A 14559-nucleotide genomic window follows, 5' to 3' on the forward strand; every position below is an offset into this window, starting at 1 on the left:
CCCTGGCCCTGGACAGGGCCCTAACTGCAAAAAATCCTTATATCGAAGGATGGACCCCACACCAAAGTTGTCCCCACCTCAAACTTGTGCTGCCCTGATAGACCCAAGGGAGCCCTACAAACTGACATCAGGAACCTGGACTGCTGAGTTTTCTTTCCCAGGGAAAATGGAAAAAGGATGTGCCCAGGGGCCTCTACCCATGGGCTGGGGCCACACTGCAAAGAATCCTTATATCGAAGGATGGACCCCACACCAAAGTGTTCTCCACCTCAAACTTGTGCTGCCCTGATAGACCCAAGGGAGCCCTACAAACTGACATCAGGAACCTGGACTGCTGAGTTTTCTTTCCCAGGGAAAATGGAAAAAGGATGTGCCCAGGGGCCCCTGGCCCTGACTGCAAAAAATCCTTATATCGAAGGATGGAGCCCACACCGAAGTTGTCCCCACCTCAAACTTGTGCTGCCCTGATAGACCCAAGGGAGCCATACAAACTGACATCAGGAACCTGGACTGCTGAGTTTTCTTTCCCAGGGAAAATGGAAAAAGGATGTGCCCAGGGGCCCCTGGCCCTGACTGCAAAAAATCCTTATATCGAAGGATGGAGCCCACACCTAAGTTGTCCCCACCTCAAACTTGTGCTGCCCTGATACACCCAAGGGAACCCTACAAACTGACATCAGGAACCTGGACTGCTGAGTTTTCTTTCCCAGGGAAAATGGAAAAAGGATATGCCCAGGGGTCCCTGGTCCTGGGCTGGGGCCTCACTACAAAAAATCCTTATATCGAAGGATGGAGCCCACACCAAAGTTGTCCCCACCTCAAACTTGTGCTGCCCTGATAGACCCAAGGGAGCCCTACAAACTGACATCAGGAACCTGGACTGCTGAGTTTTCTTTCCCAGGGAAAATGGAAAAAGGATGTGCCCAGGGGCCCCTGGCCCTGACTGCAAAGAATCCTTATATCGAAGGATGGACCCCACACCAAAGTGTTCTCCGCCTCAAACTTGTGCTGCCCTGATAGACCCAAGGGAACCCTACAAACTGACATCAGGAACCTGGACTGCTGAGTTTTCTTTCCCAGGGAAAATGGAAAAAGGATGTGCCCAGGGGCCTCTAGCCATGGGCTGGGGCCACACTGCAAAGAATCCTTATATCGAAGGATGGAGCCCACATCGAAGTTGTCCCCACCTCAAACTTGTGCTGCCCTGATACACCCAAGGGAACCCTACAAACTGACATCAGGAACCTGGACTGCTGAGTTTTCTTTCCCAGGGAAAATGGAAAAAGGATGTGCCCAGGGGTCCCTGGTCCTGGGCTGGGGCCTCACTACAAAAAATCCTTATATCGAAGGATGGAGCCCACACCGAAGTTGTCCCCACCTCAAACTTGTGCTGCCCTGATAGACCCAAGGGAGCCCTACAAACTGACATCAGGAACCTGGACTGCTGAGTTTTCTTTCCCAGGGAAAATGGAAAAAGGATGTGCCCAGGGGCCCCTGGCCCTGACTGCAAAGAATCCTTATATCGAAGGATGGAGCCCACACCGAAGTTGTCCCCACCTCAAACTTGTGCTGCCCTGATAGACCCAAGGGAGCCCTACAAACTGACATCAGGAACCTGGACTGCTGAGTTTTCTTTCCCAGGGAAAATGGAAAAAGGATAGGCCCAGGGGCCCCTGGCCCTGACTGCAAAAAATCCTTATATCGAAGGATGGAGCCCACACCGAAGTTGTCCCCACCTCAAACTTGTGCTGCCCTGATACACCCAAGGGAACCCTACAAACTGACATCAGGAACCTGGACTGCTGAGTTTTCTTTCCCAGGGAAAATGGAAAAAGGATGTGCCCAGGGGTCCCTGGTCCTGGGCTGGGGCCTCACTACAAAAAATCCTTATATCGAAGGATGGAGCCCACACCAAAGTTGTCCCCACCTCAAACTTGTGCTGCCCTGATAGACCCAAGGGAGCCCTACAAACTGACATCAGGAACCTGGACTGCTGAGTTTTCTTTCCCAGGGAAAATGGAAAAAGGATGTGCCCAGGGGCCCCTGGCCCTGACTGCAAAGAATCCTTATATCGAAGGATGGACCCCACACCAAAGTGTTCTCCGCCTCAAACTTGTGCTGCCCTGATAGACCCAAGGGAACCCTACAAACTGACATCAGGAACCTGGACTGCTGAGTTTTCTTTCCCAGGGAAAATGGAAAAAGGATGTGCCCAGGGGCCTCTAGCCATGGGCTGGGGCCACACTGCAAAGAATCCTTATATCGAAGGATGGAGCCCACATCGAAGTTGTCCCCACCTCAAACTTGTGCTGCCCTGATACACCCAAGGGAACCCTACAAACTGACATCAGGAACCTGGACTGCTGAGTTTTCTTTCCCAGGGAAAATGGAAAAAGGATGTGCCCAGGGGCCCCTGGCCCTGACTGCAAAAAATCCTTATATCGAAGGATGGACCCCACACCGAAGTTGTCCCCACCTCAAACTTGTGCTGCCCTGATACACCCAAGGGAACCCTACAAACTGACATCAGGAACCTGGACTGCTGAGTTTTCTTTCCCAGGGAAAATGGAAAAAGGATGTGCCCAGGGGTCCCTGGTCCTGGGCTGGGGCCTCACTACAAAAAATCCTTATATCGAAGGATGGAGCCCACACCAAAGTTGTCCCCACCTCAAACTTGTGCTGCCCTGATAGACCCAAGGGAGCCCTACAAACTGACATCAGGAACCTGGACTGCTGAGTTTTCTTTCCCAGGGAAAATGGAAAAAGGATGTGCCCAGGGGCCCCTGGCCCTGACTGCAAAGAATCCTTATATCGAAGGATGGACCCCACACCAAAGTGTTCTCCACCTCAAACTTGTGCTGCCCTGATAGACCCAAGGGAGCCCTACAAACTGACATCAGGAACCTGGACTGCTGAGTTTTCTTTCCCAGGGAAAATGGAAAAAGGATGTGCCCAGGGGCCCCTGGCCCTGACTGCAAAAAATCCTTATATCGAAGGATGGACCCCACACCAAAGTTGTCCCCACCTCCAACTTGTGCTGCCCTGATAGACCCAAGGGAGCCCTACAAACTGACATCAGGAACCTGGACTGCTGAGTTTTCTTTCCCAGGGAAAATGGAAAAAGGATGTGCCCAGGGGCCCCTGGCCCTGACTGCAAAAAATCCTTATATCGAAGGATGGAGCCCACACCGAAGTTGTCCCCACCTCAAACTTGTGCTGCCCTGATAGACCCAAGGGAGCCCTACAAACTGACATCAGGAACCTGGACTGCTGAGTTTTCTTTCCCAGGGAAAATGGAAAAAGGATATGCCAGGGGTCCCTGGTCCTGGGCTGGAGCCTCACTATAAAAAAATCCTTATATCGAAGGATGGAGCCCACACCAAAGTTGTCCCCACCTCAAACTTGTGCTGCCCTGATAGACCCAAGGGAGCCCTACAAACTGACATCAGGAACCTGGACTGCTGAGTTTTCTTTCCCAGGGAAAATGGAAAAAGGATGTGCCCAGGGGCCCCTGGCCCTGACTACAAAAAATCCTTATATCGAAAGATGGAGCCCACACCAAAGTTGTCCCCACCTCAAACTTGTGCTGCCCTGATAGACCCAAGGGAGCCCTACAAACTGACATCAGGAACCTGGACTGCTGAGTTTTCTTTCCCAGGGAAAATGGAAAAAGGTTGTGCCCTGGGGCCTCTAGCAATGGGCTGGGGCCACACTGCAAAGAATCCTTATATCGAAGGATGGAGCCCACACCGAAGTTGTCCCCACCTCAAACTTGTGCTGCCCTGATAGACCCAAGGGAGCCCTACAAACTGACATCAGGAACCTGGACTACTGAGTTTTCTTTCCCAGGGAAAATGGAAAAAGGATAGGCCCAGGGGCCCCTAGCCCTGACTGCAAAAAATCCTTATATCGAAGGATGGAGCCCACACCGAAGTTGTCCCCACCTCAAACTTGTGCTGCCCTGATACACCCAAGGGAACCCTACAAACTGACATCAGGAACCTGGACTGCTGAGTTTTCTTTCCCAGGGAAAATGGAAAAAGGATGTGCCCAGGGGCCCCTGGTCCTGGGCTGGGGCCACACTACAAAAAATCCTTATATCGAAGGATGGAGCCCACACCAAAGTTGTCCCCACCTCAAACTTGTGCTGCCCTGATAGACCCAAGGGAGCCCTACAAACTGACATCAGGAACCTGGACTGCTGAGTTTTCTTTCCCAGGGAAAATGGAAAAAGGATGTGCCCAGGGGCCCCTGGCCCTGACTGCAAAGAATCCTTATATCGAAGGATGGACCCCACACCAAAGTGTTCTCCACCTCAAACTTGTGCTGCCCTGATAGACCCAAGGGAGCCCTACAAACTGACATCAGGAACCTGGACTGCTGAGTTTTCTTTACCAGGGAAAATGGAAAAAGGATGTGCCCAGGGGCCCCTGGCCCTGACTGCAAAAAATCCTTATATCGAAGGATGGACCCCACACCAAAATTGTCCCCACCTCCAACTTGTGCTCCCCTGATAGACCCAAGGGAGCCCTACAAACTGACATCAGGAACCTGGACTACTGAGTTTTCTTTCCCAGGGAAAATGGAAAAAAGATGTGCCCAGGGGCCCCTGGCCCTGACTGCAAAAAATCCTTATATCGAAGGATGGAGCCCACACCGAAGTTGTCCCCACCTCAAACTTGTGCTGCCCTGATAGACCCAAGGGAGCCCTACAAACTGACATCAGGAACCTGGACTGCTGAGTTTTCTTTCCCAGGGAAAATGGAAAAAGGATGTGCCCAGGGGCCCCTGGCCCTGGGTTGGGCCCTGACTGCAAAAAATCCTTATATCGAAGGATGGAGCCCACACCGAAGTTGTCCCCACCTCAAAATTGTGCTGCACTGATAGACCCAAGGGAGCCCTACAAACTGACATCAGGAACCTGGACTGCTGAGTTTTCTTTCCCAGGGAAAATGGAAAAAGGATGTGCCCAGGGGCCCCTGGCCCTGACTGCAAAAAATCCTTATATGGAAGGATGGACCCCCACACAAAAGTTGTCCCCACCTCAAGCTTGTGCTTCCCTGATACATCAAAGGGAACCCTACAAACTGACATCAGGAACCTGGACTGCTGAGTTTTCTTTCCCAGGGAAAATGGAAAAAGGATGTGCCCAGGGGCCCCTGGCCTTGACTGCAAAAAATCCTTATATCGAAGGATGGAGCCCACACCAAAGTTGTCCCCACCTCAAACTTGTGCTGCCCTGATAGACCCAAGGGAGCCCTACAAACTGACATCAGGAACCTGGACTGCTGAGTTTTCTTTCCCAGGGAAAATGGAAAAAGGATGTGCCCAGGGGCCCCTGGCCCTGACTGCAAAGAATCCTTATATCGAAGGATGGACCCCACACCAAAGTGTTCTCCACCTCAAACTTGTGCTGCCCTGATAGACCCAAGGGAGCCCTACAAACTGACATCAGGAACCTGGACTGCTGAGTTTTCTTTCCCAGGGAAAATGGAAAAAGGATGTGCCCAGGGGCCCCTGGCCCTGACTGCAAAAAATCCTTATATCGAAAGAGGGAGCCCACACCAAAGTTGTCCCCACCTCAAACTTGTGCTGCACTGATAGACCCAAGGGAGCCCTACAAACTGACATCAGGAACCTGGACTGCTGAGTTTTCTTTCCCAGGGAAAATGGAAAAAGGATGTGCCCAGGGGCCCCTGGCCCTGACTGCAAAAAATCCTTATATGGAAGGATGGACCCCCACACAAAAGTTGTCCCCACCTCAAGCTTGTGCTTCCCTGATACATCAAAGGGAACCCTACAAACTGACATCAGGAACCTGGACTGCTGAGTTTTCTTTCCCAGGGAAAATGGAAAAAGGATGTGCCCAGGGGCCCCTGGCCTTGACTGCAAAAAATCCTTATATCGAAGGATGGACCCCACACCGAAGTTGTCCCCACCTCAAACTTGTGCTGCCCTGATAGACCCAAGGGAGCCCTACAAACTGACATCAGGAACCTGGACTGCTGAGTTTTCTTTCCCAGGGAAAATGGAAAAAGGATGTGCCCAGGGGCCCCTGGCCCTGACTGCAAAGAATCCTTATATCGAAGGATGGACCCCACACCAAAGTGTTCTCCACCTCAAACTTGTGCTGCCCTGATAGACCCAAGGGAGCCCTACAAACTGACATCAGGAACCTGGACTGCTGAGTTTTCTTTCCCAGGGAAAATGGAAAAAGGATGTGCCCAGGGGCCCCTGGCCCTGACTGCAAAAAATCCTTATATCGAAAGAGGGAGCCCACACCAAAGTTGTCCCCACCTCAAACTTGTGCTGCCCTGATAGACCCAAGGGAGCCCTACAAACTGACATCAGGAACCTGGACTGCTGAGTTTTCTTTCCCAGGGAAAATGGAAAAAGGATGTGCCCAGGGGCCGCTAGTCATGGGCTGGGGCCACACTGCAAAGAATCCTTATATCGAAGGATGCACCCCACACCGAAGTTGTCCCCACCTCAAACTTGTGCTGCCCTGATAGACCCAAGGGAGCCCTACAAACTGACATCAGGAACCTGGACTGCTGAGTTTTCTTTCCCAGGGAAAATGGAAAAAGGATAGGCCCAGGGGCCCCTGGCCCTGACTGCAAAAAATCCTTATATCGAAGGATGGAGCCCACACCGAAGTTGTCCCCACCTCAAACTTGTGCTGCCCTGATACACCCAAGGGAACCCTACAAACTGACATCAGGAACCTGGACTGCTGAGTTTTCTTTCCCAGGGAAAATGGAAAAAGGATGTGCCCAGGGGTCCCTGGTCCTGGGCTGGGGCCTCACTACAAAAAATCCTTATATCGAAGGATGGAGCCCACACCAAAGTTGTCCCCACCTCAAACTTGTGCTGCCCTGATAGACCCAAGGGAGCCCTACAAACTGACATCAGGAACCTGGACTGCTGAGTTTTCTTTCCCAGGGAAAATGGAAAAAGGATGTGCCCAGGGGCCCCTGGCCCTGACTGCAAAGAATCCTTATATCGAAGGATGGACCCCACACCAAAGTGTTCTCCACCTCAAACTTGTGCTGCCCTGATAGACCCAAGGGAGCCCTACAAACTGACATCAGGAACCTGGACTGCTGAGTTTTCTTTCCCAGGGAAAATGGAAAAAGGATGTGCCCAGGGGCCCCTGGCCCTGACTGCAAAAAATTCTTATATCGAAGGATGGAGCCCACACCGAAGTTGTCCCCTCCTCAAAGTTGTGCTGCCCTGATAGACCCAAGGGAGCCCTACAAACTGACATCAGGAACCTGGACTGCTGAGTTTTCTTTCCCAGGGAAAATGGAAAAAGGATAGGCCCAGGGGCCCCTGGCCCTGACTGCAAAAAATCCTTATATCGAAGGATGGAGCCCACACCGAAGTTGTCCCCACCTCAAACTTGTGCTGCCCTGATACACCCAAGGGAACCCTACAAACTGACATCAGGAACCTGGACTGCTGAGTTTTCTTTCCCAGGGAAAATGGAAAAAGGATATGCCCAGGGGTCCCTGGTCCTGTGCTGGGGCCTCACTACAAAAAATCCTTATATCGAAGGATGGACCCCACACCAAAGTGTTCTCCACCTCAAACTTGTGCTGCCCTGATAGACCCAAGGGAACCCTACAAACTGACATCAGGAACCTGGACTGCTGAGTTTTCTTTCCCAGGGAAAATGGAAAAAGGATGTGCCCAGGGGTCCCTGGTCCTGGGCTGGGGCCTCGCTACAAAAAATCCTTATATCGAAGGATGGAGCCCACACCAAAGTTGTCCCCACCTCAAACTTGTGCTGCCCTGATAGACCTAAGGGAGCCCTACAAACTGACATCAGGAACCTGGACTGCTGAGTTTTCTTTCCCAGGGAAAATGGAAAAAGGATGTGCCCAGGGGCCCCTGGCCCTGACTGCAAAGAATCCTTATATCGAAGGATGGAGCCCACACCGAAGTTGTCCCCACCTCAAACTTGTGCTGCCCTGATAGACCCAAGGGAGCCCTACAAACTGACATCAGGAACCTGGACTGCTGAGTTTTCTTTCCCAGGGAAAATGGAAAAAGGATGTGCCCAGGGGCACTTGGCCCTGACTGCAAAGAATCCTTATATCGAAGGATGGACCCCACACCAAAGTGTTCTCCACCTCAAACTTGTGCTGCCCTGATAGACCCAAGGGAGCCCTACAAACTGACATCAGGAACCTGGACTGCTGAGTTTTCTTTACCAGGGAAAATGGAAAAAGGATGTGCCCAGGGGCCCCTGGCCCTGACTGCAAAAAATCCTTATATCGAAGGATGGAGCCCACACCAAAGTTGTCCCCACCTCCAACTTGTGCTCCCCTGATAGACCCAAGGGAGCCCTACAAACTGACATCAGGAACCTGGACTACTGAGTTTTCTTTCCCAGGGAAAATGGAAAAAGGATAGGCCCAGGGGCCCCTGGCCCTGACTGCAAAAAATCCTTATATCGAAGGATGGAGCCCACACCGAAGTTGTCCCCACCTCAAACTTGTGCTGCCCTGATAGACCCAAGGGAGCCCTACAAACTGACATCAGGAACCTGGACTGCTGAGTTTTCTTTCCCAGGGAAAATGGAAAAAGGATGTGCCCAGGGGCCCCTGGCCCTGACTGCAAAGAATCCTTATATCGAAGGATGGACCCCACACCAAAGTGTTCTCCACCTCAAACTTGTGCTGCCCTGATAGACCCAAGGGAGCCCTACAAACTGACATCAGGAACCTGGACTGCTGAGTTTTCTTTCCCAGGGAAAATGGAAAAAGGATGTGCCCAGGGGCCCCTGGCCCTGACTGCAAAGAATCCTTATATCGAAGGATGGACCCCACACCAAAGTGTTCTCCACCTCAAACTTGTGCTGCCCTGATAGACCCAAGGGAACCCTACAAACTGACATCAGGAACCTGGACTGCTGAGTTTTCTTTCCCAGGGAAAATGGAAAAAGGATGTGCCCAGGGGCCCCTGGCCTTGACTGCAAAAAATCCTTATATCGAAGGATGGAGCCCACACCAAAGTTGTCCCCACCTCAAACTTGTGCTGCCCTGATAGACCCAAGGGAGCCCTACAAACTGACATCAGGAACCTGGACTGCTGAGTTTTCTTTCCCAGGGAAAATGGAAAAAGGATGTGCCCAGGGGCCCCTGGCCCTGACTGCAAAGAATCCTTATATCGAAGGATGGACCCCACACCAAAGTGTTCTCCACCTCAAACTTGTGCTGCCCTGATAGACCCAAGGGAGCCCTACAAACTGACATCAGGAACCTGGACTGCTGAGTTTTCTTTCCCAGGGAAAATGGAAAAAGGATGTGCCCAGGGGCCTCTAGCCATGGGCTGGGGCCACACTGCAAAGAATCCTTATATCGAAGGATGGAGCCCACACCGAAGTTGTCCCCACCTCAAACTTGTGCTGCCCTGATAGACCCAAGGGAGCCCTACAAACTGACATCAGGAACCTGGACTGCTGAGTTTTCTTTCCCAGGGAAAATGGAAAAAGGTTAGGCCCAGGGGCCCCTGGCCCTGACTGCAAAAAATCCTTATATCGAAGGATGGAGCCCACACCGAAGTTGTCCCCACCTCAAACTTGTGCTGCCCTGATACACCCAAGGGAACCCTACAAACTGACATCAGGAACCTGGACTGCTGAGTTTTCTTTCCCAGGGAAAATGGAAAAAGGATGTGCCCAGGGGCCCCTGGTCCTGGGCTGGGGCCTCACTACAAAAAATCCTTATATCGAAGGATGGAGCCCACACCAAAGTTGTCCCCACCTCAAACTTGTGCTGCCCTGATAGACCCAAGGGAGCCCTACAAACTGACATCAGGAACCTGGACTGCTGAGTTTTCTTTCCCAGGGAAAATGGAAAAAGGATGTGCCCAGGGGCCCCTGGCCCTGACTGCAAAGAATCCTTATATCGAAGGATGGACCCCACACCAAAGTGTTCTCCACCTCAAACTTGTGCTGCCCTGATAGACCCAAGGGAGCCCTACAAACTGACATCAGGAACCTGGACTGCTGAGTTTTCTTTCCCAGGGAAAATGGAAAAAGGATGTGCCCAGGGGCCCCTGGCCCTGACTGCAAAAAATCCTTATATCGAAGGATGGAGCCCACACCGAAGTTGTCCCCTCCTCAAAGTTGTGCTGCCCTGATAGACCCAAGGGAGCCCTACAAACTGACATCAGGAACCTGGACTGCTGAGTTTTCTTTCCCAGGGAAAATGGAAAAAGGATAGGCCCAGGGGCCCCTGGCCCTGACTGCAAAAAATCCTTATATTGAAGGATGGAGCCCACACCGAAGTTGTCCCCACCTCAAACTTGTGCTGCCCTGATACACCCAAGGGAACCCTACAAACTGACATCAGGAACCTGGACTGCTGAGTTTTCTTTCCCAGGGAAAATGGAAAAAGGATGTGCCCAGGGGCCTCTAGGAATGGGCTGGGGCCACACTGCAAAGAATCCTTATATCGAAGGATGGAGCCCACACTGAAGTTGTCCCCACCTCAAACTTGTGCTGCCCTGATACACCCAAGGGAACCCTACAAACTGACATCAGGAACCTGGACTGCTGAGTTTTCTTTCCCAGGGAAAATGGAAAAAGGATAGGCCCAGGGGCCCCTGGCCCTGACTGCAAAGAATCCTTATATCGAAGGATGGAGCCCACACCGAAGTTGTCCCCACCTCAAACTTGTGCTGCCCTGATACACCCAAGGGAACCCTACAAACTGACATCAGGAACCTGGACTGCTGAGTTTTCTTTCCCAGGGAAAATGGAAAAAGGATGTGCCCAGGGGTCCCTGGTCCTGGGCTGGGGCCACACTACAAAAAATCCTTATATCGAAGGATGGACCCCACACCAAAGTTGTCCCCACCTCAAACTTGTGCTGCCCTGATAGACCCAAGGGAGCCCTACAAACTGACATCAGGAACCTGGACTGCTGAGTTTTCTTTCCCAGGGAAAATGGAAAAAGGATGTGCCCAGGGGCCCCTGGCCCTGACTGCAAAGAATCCTTATATCGAAGGATGGACCCCACACCAAAGTGTTCTCCACCTCAAACTTGTGCTGCCCTGATAGACCCAAGGGAGCCCTACAAACTGACATCAGGAACCTGGACTGCTGAGTTTTCTTTCCCAGGGAAAATGGAAAAAGGATGTGCCCAGGGGCCCCTGGCCCTGACTGCAAAGAATCCTTATATCGAAGGATGGAGCCCACACCAAAGTTGTCCCCACCTCAAACTTGTGCTCCCCTGATAGACCCAAGGGAGCCCTACAAACTGACATCAGGAACCTGGACTGCTGAGTTTTCTTTCCCAGGGAAAATGGAAAAAGGATGTGCCCAGGGGCCCCTGGCCCTGACTGCAAAAAATCCTTATATCGAAGGATGGAGCCCACACCGAAGTTGTCCCCACCTCAAACTTGTGCTGCCCTGATAGACCCAAGGGAGCCCTACAAACTGACATCAGGAACCTGGACTGCTGAGTTTTCTTTCCCAGGGAAAATGGAAAAAGGATGTGCCCAGGGGCCCCTGGCCCTGGGTTGGGCCCTGACTGCAAAAAATCCTTATATCGAAGGATGGAGCCCACACCGAAGTTGTCCCCACCTCAAAATTGTGCTGCACTGATAGACCCAAGGGAGCCCTACAAACTGACATCAGGAACCTGGACTGCTGAGTTTTCTTTCCCAGGGAAAATGGAAAAAGGATGTGCCCAGGGGCCCCTGGCCCTGACTGCAAAAAATCCTTATATGGAAGGATGGACCCCCACACAAAAGTTGTCCCCACCTCAAACTTGTGCTTCCCTGATACATCAAAGGGAACCCTACAAACTGACATCAGGAACCTGGACTGCTGAGTTTTCTTTCCCAGGGAAAATGGAAAAAGGATGTGCCCAGGGGCCCCTGGCCTTGACTGCAAAAAATCCTTATATCGAAGGATGGAGCCCACACCAAAGTTGTCCCCACCTCAAACTTGTGCTGCCCTGATAGACCCAAGGGAGCCCTACAAACTGACATCAGGAACCTGGACTGCTGAGTTTTCTTTCCCAGGGAAAATGGAAAAAGGATGTGCCCAGGGGCCCCTGGCCCTGACTGCAAAGAATCCTTATATCGAAGGATGGACCCCACACCAAAGTGTTCTCCACCTCAAACTTGTGCTGCCCTGATAGACCCAAGGGAGCCCTACAAACTGACATCAGGAACCTGGACTGCTGAGTTTTCTTTCCCAGGGAAAATGGAAAAAGGATGTGCTCAGGGGCCTCTGGCCCTGACTGCAAAAAATCCTTATATCGAAAGAGGGAGCCCACACCAAAGTTGTCCCCACCTCAAACTTGTGCTGCCCTGATAGACCCAAGGGAGCCCTACAAACTGACATCAGGAACCTGGACTGCTGAGTTTTCTTTCCCAGGGAAAATGGAAAAAGGATGTGCCCAGGGGCCTCTAGCCATGGGCTGGGGCCACACTGCAAAGAATCCTTATATCGAAGGATGGAGCCCACACCGAAGTTGTCCCCACCTCAAACTTGTGCTGCCCTGATACACCCAAGGGAACCCTACAAACTGACATCAGGAACCTGGACTGCTGAGTTTTCTTTCCCAGGGAAAATGGAAAAAGGATGTGCCCAGGGGTCCCTGGTCCTGGGCTGGGGCCTCACTACAAAAAATCCTTATATCGAAGGATGGAGCCCACACCAAAGTTGTCCCCACCTCAAACTTGTGCTGCCCTGATAGACCCAAGGGAGCCCTACAAACTGACATCAGGAACCTGGACTGCTGAGTTTTCTTTCCCAGGGAAAATGGAAAAAGGATGTGCCCAGGGGCCCCTGGCCCTGACTGCAAAAAATCCTTATATTGAAGGATGGAGCCCACACCGAAGTTGTCCCCTCCTCAAAGTTGTGCTGCCCTGATAGACCCAAGGGAGCCCTACAAACTGACATCAGGAACCTGGACTGCTGAGTTTTCTTTCCCAGGGAAAATGGAAAAAGGATAGGCCCAGGGGCCCCTGGCCCTGACTGCAAAAAATCCTTATATCGAAGGATGGAGCCCACACCGAAGTTGTCCCCACCTCAAACTTGTGCTGCCCTGATACACCCAAGGGAACCCTACAAACTGACATCAGGAACCTGGACTGCTGAGTTTTCTTTCCCAGGGAAAATGGAAAAAGGATATGCCCAGGGGTCCCTGGTCCTGTGCTGGGGCCTCACTACAAAAAATCCTTATATCGAAGGATGGACCCCACACCAAAGTGTTCTCCACCTCAAACTTGTGCTGCCCTGATAGACCCAAGGGAACCCTACAAACTGACATCAGGAACCTGGACTGCTGAGTTTTCTTTCCCAGGGAATATGGAAAAAGGATGTGCCCAGGGGCCTCTAGCAATGGGCTGGGGCCACACTTGAAAGAATCCTTATATCGAAGGATGGAGCCCACACCGAAGTTGTCCCCACCTCAAACTTGTGCTGCCCTGATACACCCAAGGGAACCCTACAAACTGACATCAGGAACCTGGACTGCTGAGTTTTCTTTCCCAGGGAAAATGGAAAAAGGATAGGCCCAGGGGCCCCTGGCCCTGACTGCAAAAAATCCTTATATCGAAGGATGGAGCCCACACCGAAGTTGTCCCCACCTCAAACTTGTGCTGCCCTGATACACCCAAGGGAACCCTACAAACTGACATCAGGAACCTGGACTGCTGAGTTTTCTTTCCCAGGGAAAATGGAAAAAGGATGTGCCCAGGGGTCCCTGGTCCTGGGCTGGGGCCTCTCTACAAAAAATCCTTATATCGAAGGATGGAGCCCACACCAAAGTTGTCCCCACCTCAAACTTGTGCTGCCCTGATAGACCCAAGGGAGCCCTACAAACTGACATCAGGAACCTGGACTGCTGAGTTTTCTTTCCCAGGGAAAATGGAAAAAGGATGTGCCCAGGGGCCCCTGGCCCTGACTGCAAAGAATCCTTATATCGAAGGATGGACCCCACACCAAAGTGTTCTCCACCTCAAACTTGTGCTGCCCTGATAGACCCAAGGGAGCCCTACAAACTGACATCAGGAACCTGGACTGCTGAGTTTTCTTTACCAGGGAAAATGGAAAAAGGATGTGCCCAGGGGCCCCTGGCCCTGACTGCAAAAAATCCTTATATCGAAGGATGGAGCCCACACCAAAGTTGTCCCCACCTCCAACTTGTGCTCCCCTGATAGACCCAAGGGAGCCCTACAAACTGACATCAGGAACCTGGACTGCTGAGTTTTCTTTCCCAGGGAAAATGGAAAAAGGATGTGCCCAGGGGCCCCTGGCCCTGACTGCAAAAAATCCTTATATGGAAGGATGGACCCCCACACAAAAGTTGTCCCCACCTCAAACTAGTGCTTCCCTGATACATCAAAGGGAACCCTACAAACTGACATCAGGAACCTGGACTGCTGAGTTTTCTTTCCCAGGGAAAATGGAAAAAGGATGTGCCCAGGGGCCCCTGGCCTTGACTGCAAAAAATCCTTATATCGAAGGATGGAGCCCACACCAAAGTTGTCCCCACCTCAAACTTGTGCTGCCCTGATAGACCCAAGGGAGCC

The sequence above is a fragment of the Lonchura striata genome, chromosome 25, assembly GCF_050655825.1.
Source record: "Lonchura striata isolate lonStrDom1 chromosome 25, ASM5065582v1, whole genome shotgun sequence".
NCBI classification, from domain to species: domain Eukaryota; kingdom Metazoa; phylum Chordata; class Aves; order Passeriformes; family Estrildidae; genus Lonchura; species Lonchura striata.